The following is a 7096-nucleotide window of genomic DNA, read 5'->3' on the forward strand; positions in this document are numbered from 1 at the left end:
GTTACCAGGGAAAGTAACTATTGCGTTACTTTTATTTTTTTTTAAGTTTAAATATGTTTGATATTTAGATTTTTTACTTAGCAGGTTTCACAACCAAGTTGCATAGAGTAGAATTGCATAGACACGTACCTACAGAGAACTTTTAATATTTATTGCACTTCAGAGTCAGACCCCAACTGGTAGACATATAGGCCTACCGCTTTCACATCGGCAAAAGTCCCGGGTCGGCCCTCCCGCTGTGAGAGCTGCGTGCCTGTTTTTTCCTCCCTCATTCGTCATAGCGTACATTGCAGATAAAGTTAAAGTTTGTTGATGACCTGAAGAATGGACCCGTCCAACCCCCGCTCTTTCAAAAGGCTGCTGATATTAGAATAAATCACGGTGTCCTTTATAGAGCCCGATAAATGCCGCCAAATCCCCCCTTTTCTCGGATGCAGAGCGCTGCCATGATCGATAAAGTGTTGGAGATCGCTATACAAACTGTATATAAACACAGTCGCACAGTCGCCGTTCGCCTATGCGCTTCCTATAACGATCGTGTAACAACACATGATTTGTTTGACTGAAAAGTTAGATTACCCCATTACTGAAAAAGGTAACGCCGTTTATTTTAACGCCGTTTCTCTCATCACTGTTTATTAGTAAACTGTTCTGCGCGCAAAGAAGCCCCACGAATAAATATTTTTAAATACACCCAGAACGTCTTCTCAAGGTGAAATGCTCACACACTGGTTCTCCCAGTCGAATCCGAAACCCCTATTATGGGTGGTCGAAACCCAGGCCCAATTATCCAGACGCCGCTCTGCTTATGGCATCAGCAGCTTCCTTACACTTACAGTGCAACAGTTCAGAGCAGCCAGCTAGCGCTCATTTCCACATGGTACTTTTATATAATCTCGTCAACTGGCTATCACCATCTGTGATGACAGTCCGTCTATTCAGCTAACCTTGTAAAACCTATTTTGTCCATGGAAGGAACACAAACAAGATTAGGTCAAAGAGAGCTGCTTAACATAATATAATAATAAAGTTTTTCCTTCACACTGCTGATTACAACAATGTCTATCTCTTCACTGTGCGTCAAAAACTCAGAGAGCTAGAAGCCAAAGAGTTGTAAAAATAACATTCGTATAATGATAAACATAAAGCATGTCTTACCTTTGCTGTTTTGTGATTAAAAGTTCAGAAGATGACAGTGTAAGTATGCTACATCTGGGCTCAGTGAGGTCAAAGCTGTGTGCTGTTCACACTGCTTTTGTACAGTCTGACGGCAGTTGGCACAAAGTGTCTGAGCATCTGAAGCGTTCAGTCCTGCACCGGGGTGGGATGATCCGGTGACTGAATGAGCTGCCCATCAGCCACGGCTCATCGTGCAGAGGGTGAGAGGGATTGTCCAGTATTGCACAGATTTTGTCCTTCACCCTATTCTCAGCCACTGTTTCTAAGCAGTCCAAGTTCATTCCCACCACCGAGCGGGCTTTCCTCACCAATTTACTGAGTCACCACCTCCTTAGTCTTGCTGATGTTGAGTGGTAGGTGGTTCCGGTTACTCCATTCAACAAAGTTCTCGATCGAAGTTATATCTCAGCTCCAAAAACCCTGCTAATGGCTTGTCATATGCGTCAGTTTGAAATGAATCAGGCAGCTCCCGTTTGTTACGTGAAGAGGAAGAGCCTTATATGCAATCTTTGAGTTTACTTCGCTTTGGATTTGGTCATTGGTGGTTGCTAAGGTAAATTCGAGTATGGCTTTCGATTATTTAGACTCTGATCGGTCAATAGAGGACCAATTGGTTGTCGAGATATTTTCCTTTGAGTGTCTTCGAAGGCCTCCTTTTGCAAGCAGTCTGGGTGAATGAGTCAAAACTGTTTGTGGCCGGAGCACGGCTCACTCCCCTTCACGTGGGGCGCTGTGTCCCCTGTGACACGGATTATGGGCGGGGAGCACACCTCTACATATAGGAGCCAGGGTACACCTGGCGCGCTCTCTCCTCCGGTTCCGCTCGTCCGTAGTGGTGGCTGTGGAAGCTGCGTGGCGTGTTGCGTCGCCAAAATAACGCACATTCCCTCTTTCAGCGCAGTGTGGTGCGCCAGCATTAGAGCGTCTTCAGCGTGTCGCCAGAACGACGCACGCTCTCTCCTTCAGCGCACGGGTAAGAGGCATTGGCGCACACTGCTGCTTTCTCTCCCACTCACCTGTCCACTGCTTGGTGATATGGCTGCTTCTGCTGCAGTGTGGCGGACTGCTGGGGTCACGGGGCTGAGTTGCCCTGCTGGGGACTCTTCGGCGTTGTTGTGCGATCTCCACGTGGTAAGTATATTGTGTTGTGTGTGCGTGTGTGTGAGAGTGTTAGGCGGAATCAACGGCCATATTAACTATGACCAGTTTTATAATTTCTTTCCTTTTCTTTGTGGACAGGTGCTGAGGGCCAGGCGGCGACCCAATCCCTGGTGGTTGTTTCCTTCACAAACCCCCTGTGTGTGTGTGTGTGTGTGTGTGTGTGGGTGTGCAGTGTCACGGGTGTTTTTGGTTAGTTATTCCTCCCCCCTTGTTCATTCCGTTTTACGGCTCCAGTTTAAGTAATTACGAGCCAGTATTGATATATTATTTTTATTGATTACAAAATAAACATTTTTTATACTTTTCTAAATACGTCTCTGCCCGTGGTATACGAACCTGTGTAGACCTGTGTAATAAAGACATTAAACAATTTCATAGAAACATCTATCGCCTGGGGCGAAACTTCCCCGGTGGCGTTGTCGGTACACTTTTCCACCCTCCACTTGCCTCATGTTGTATTTGTATTTAGTGACATATTAGTTAAACAAAATTATCTCTAAAATTGTTCTGATTCACCCTTTTAACATCTACAAGCCGTGTCGAGTTGAGCGCTGGCTGTGGTTGTCTGTCCGTGTCAGACCTCGGCCGCTGGCGGTACGAACTTTTACCAGTATTTTTTATCAGTTTTAGACGTTCTTATCCACATATCGAAGGTCTTTTTATTGGATTTTACGTCGCTTCTAATTCACCGTCGCAGCTCTTTGTTTGTGCGGAGATCGGCGGCTGCCTGGCCTTCTTTTATACGCTGTTTTGTTTAATATACATCTCCGGAGGCTTGTTTGCCAACAGCTAAGCAGGCTGTCGGCTAGCGTCAACCGGACTCCCAGGCGCCTGTTGTCACTGCTCCCTGTCATGCAGCTGTGGAGGTCGGAGCAGCGTACCCTTGTCGGCCCGATGGCACCGACCGCCTTCCGGAGGCCCTCACACGGACCGTTGGCACCTACGAAGCCTGGGCACGGCTCGGAGCCAGACCCAAGATCCCGGTCAGCTCCACCCCATCCCGGCCGGAGCCCTGGTCCGTTGTTGGCCCTCATCGTGGGAGAGGTGGATGTCACTCACTTACACCTCCACATAGCAACATCGAGCTACGGAATAAGTTTGATGTTCAACACCTGGCTACCTTCAGAGTGTGCCTCCCACGGTATAGTTTTTATTGACAATTTTAACCGAGGCATCTTTTCAGCGCTGACAGTCTCCGCCAGTATTTCATACGCCCTACTACAAACCCAGCCATGCCCATCCGATCCATCTACTCCATCCCTCAGCGTTTGACGTCCCCCCGGTCCTAGTCACTGTCACTTCAGTTCCACTCCCACTTGTACCGGACTAGGACCCACTGAACCCCACAATAATAACCCAACAGTTCGCAATACAATCCCGGTTATAACCAACTTTTGGCAATCCCTTCCACGCGGGTCTGCTCCGGGCCGTGAACCAGCGGGGGAGGGCACAGGCGCGCAATCAGCACGGACATTAAGTTGGCCGAGCTGAACGTGCGTTCTCTTTTAAACAAAACTTTTATCATAAACGACCTGATTTTAGATAATCTTGACATTTTAATACTAGAGGCATGGCACTGATGCAGCAGTTATTCTCACCGAGGCTTGACCACCTTATTTCAATTTTTTATTTTCAACTAGGGGAGTGAAGAGAGGAGGAACTGCATCATTCATTAAGAACTCAATTATCTCAAATGAAATTTCTTTTTAAAAAATGTCGTCATTTGAGTATCACGCTTTTGTTTTTTATCAGTCCTCAATTTTTTTGCATCACAATATACAGACCACCCCATCATTCCTCCTGTTTTATAAATGAATTCTCAGAGCTAGTATCAATCATATACTCTGCTTACAATAGAGTTTTAAGAACTGGTGATTTTAATTTGCATGTAGATAAAACCTCGGACACAATGTCCAGAGACTTTTTTTTAAAAAAAAACATTTGATCCTGTATGGATTTTAAACATGTCACACAGCCACTCGCAACAGAGGACACATCCTGGATCTGGTCATAACTTATGGCCTATCCACTGATGTGTCCTCTGTTGTTGACCTGGCTGTGTCTGACCACTGTGTGTATTTTAACATCACCAATTTTAGCCCCCAGGAGCCCCCGGTGAGAACAGTGAGGAAATGCTACCTAACTTCTGAAGTGGATGCAAATATTGGAGATTTTACTGAGCACTCCTGCTGCAATTTTACCAGCAACGTGTGATTTTATTGTGGACGATTTTAATACGAAACTGAAGTCAACACTAGACTCAGTGGCTCCACTTTTAACTAAAAATAATAAGAACAAAACCTACACCACCGTGGGAAATGAAGTCTGTAAACAATTGATAAGGAAATGCAGGAGCGCATAAAGGAAGTGGAGAAAAACAAAACTAATGGTTCATTACGAAATATTACAGAACCAACTCAAAATCTACAACAATACCGTCAAACAGGCCAGAGCATCATACTTTTCAAAACTCATTAAAGACAATAAAAAATAACACCAAATCCCTTTTCTCCACCATCAATATTTTAACCAACCCAAATTTTAATAAACCTCCCATGACGTCAACAGACGTCCTCTGCGAGGACTTTGCAGACCACTACGGAAGTAAAATCGATAAGATCAGATCCGGTCTTTTAACTCAAAATATCCATCTTAACACACCGGAACCATTGCTTTTATCTGAGGAAACACTGAAGAGTTTTGCCTTGGTTGATGCAAGGACGCTTGGTCGAGTTTCCTCCCAAGTAAAGCTCACGACCTGCCTTTTAGACCCAATTCCCCCATCACTTTTGAGAATATTTTATGAATTCTTTGAGGAACAAATGCCCTGCCATGTCTCAACAGCTCTTACATTGTATATGTGTGTGTGTGGGTGGGGAGAGAGCGGGAATGTTCTTGATTTGTGTCTTGTACTGCTTGTATGTTTTTATTTGTGAAGCACTTTGTGTTGCATTTTCTGTTATTGCATGAAAGGTCCTATATAAATAAAGTTTGTTTGAATACTTCTCCACAGTTACTCGTCAGATTTTACATTACAAATTGATATTTAAACTGGGCTACTCATGTATCATGGGTGTTTTTTACGCTAATGTGTTTTTTTTTTAGGTGAGAACAGAAATATATATTTTCTACTCTGTTCCAGGTGAATATTAACAGTATTAATAAACATCTTTATTCTGACAATTTTGTAGCAATCTGATATGGGATGCCGTTTGTAAAGCTGGGCGTGTTAAAATGAACACGCAGTTTTTCCACATTTAGCTTCTTTTTAACGATTTTTTTTTTTTTTTTTTTAACCACATTTAGTAAATGTTAGATCTAAATTTTAAATCTAAATATAAATAGATTTGATGTTCAGCGGAAGTAGATTACCAAAATAAAAGCTTCATTCTGAAGTGTTCTGGTGGGACCGTCACCGCGCCGCTGTCACAGCTCTGAACCACAGAACCGGTACAAGTCCTCCCACTACCTTAGCATGTGTAGCGTGGAGGTACAACTATCTGCTCCGTGCTCCGTGTGTCCTCATGGCTCCACCAGTGCTGAACATGGCACTGCTCCGGGGTCAGTGACACCCACTGTTAGTTGAGCAAACTCAACTAACTGTGCTTTTAATCTTTGTGCGAGGTGTTTACTAGTATTCAAACACCAGTATTTATCTATAAACAATGTTTTGTGAATCTCTTGTAGCTCTGAAAAATTGTGTTTAATTATTATTTTTTATCTTTCAGGCACACCAAATGGATGCAGAAGATCTAGCTACATCTTCCACTTGTCAAATGGAGGTTGTGCAACATTCTAAACCGAAGACTGCTTGCGAAATGTAAATTATAGCATTTCAATAAGATAATCATGAACTCTGACCTATTAAATGCTATCTTTATCATTCATGAAGTTAATTGTCATGTTTATATCTCAAACACAAGAATATAATTGTGATTGCTTACCGACATCTTGCTCATTCCTGTACCTACCTGTTACCAGTTCCAAGCACAGAAAACTGCTGTTTTGTCACCACATTTCCAATATAAAATCCATCAATTACACAATATGTTGTTGACACAGTCATTTAGTAATATGCTCTATATTTCTACACATGCAGTTTCTATATCTGATAATTATTATAGTGCTGCTCTTATTTGGCATAGTCATTTTTAACGTGTGAAAATAATCAGACACCAACTTTAGATATCAGGTGACAGAACATGCTTTATTTCCAGAATACTCATTGGGTTTCAGTTCATAAAAATGGAAACACTCAGTCCTTTGGTCGTGCAGATGATAACGCAGTCAAACTCATGAAGTTCTCTGGAGACATCAATAGACACATGAAATTTGGACACGACATACTCGTTAAACTGTAGATGTTCTTCTCCTGGATGACGCACCTGCTGAGTCCATCCTTCACAGTCATGGTCTTAGAAGATGAACCAGTCTTTGAAGCCCAGATCACTTCTCTAATATTGGGATGGTCAATTTTGTTGTTGATGCAACCTTGTTTATCCTGACAAGTTAACAAGTTAATAAAACATAAATAAATAAAAAAAAAAAAAAAAAAAAAACAGTAAGTTTTACAATAAACGAGAGTGAGCGCTTACATGCTTTTTAAATTGTTTGGCCTTGTTCAGGGCTGGTGAAGCACTGAGGAGACATTTCTGTCCAGATATAGTAGCATTAGCTTAACTAATCTAGCAAAGCGCCAGCCACATCTGCTGCTAGTTTTATGTAATGGTAAATGGTCTTGCTCTTATATAGCGCT

At 42.9% G+C, this 7096-nt stretch overlaps 1 long non-coding RNA gene across 1 annotated transcript; it reads left to right on the forward strand.

Moving 5' to 3' along the window:
* The first annotated feature begins 1956 nt into the window (after window positions 1-1956).
* LOC125017426 lies at window positions 1957-2650 on the forward strand. Its single transcript, XR_007113841.1, has 3 exons — window positions 1957-2152; window positions 2234-2310; window positions 2419-2650. It is a non-coding gene; the product is annotated as an uncharacterized LOC125017426 (long non-coding RNA).
* The last annotated feature ends 4446 nt before the right edge of the window (window positions 2651-7096 follow it).

The sequence above is a fragment of the Mugil cephalus genome, chromosome 12, assembly GCF_022458985.1.
Source record: "Mugil cephalus isolate CIBA_MC_2020 chromosome 12, CIBA_Mcephalus_1.1, whole genome shotgun sequence".
NCBI lineage: Eukaryota > Metazoa > Chordata > Actinopteri > Mugiliformes > Mugilidae > Mugil > Mugil cephalus.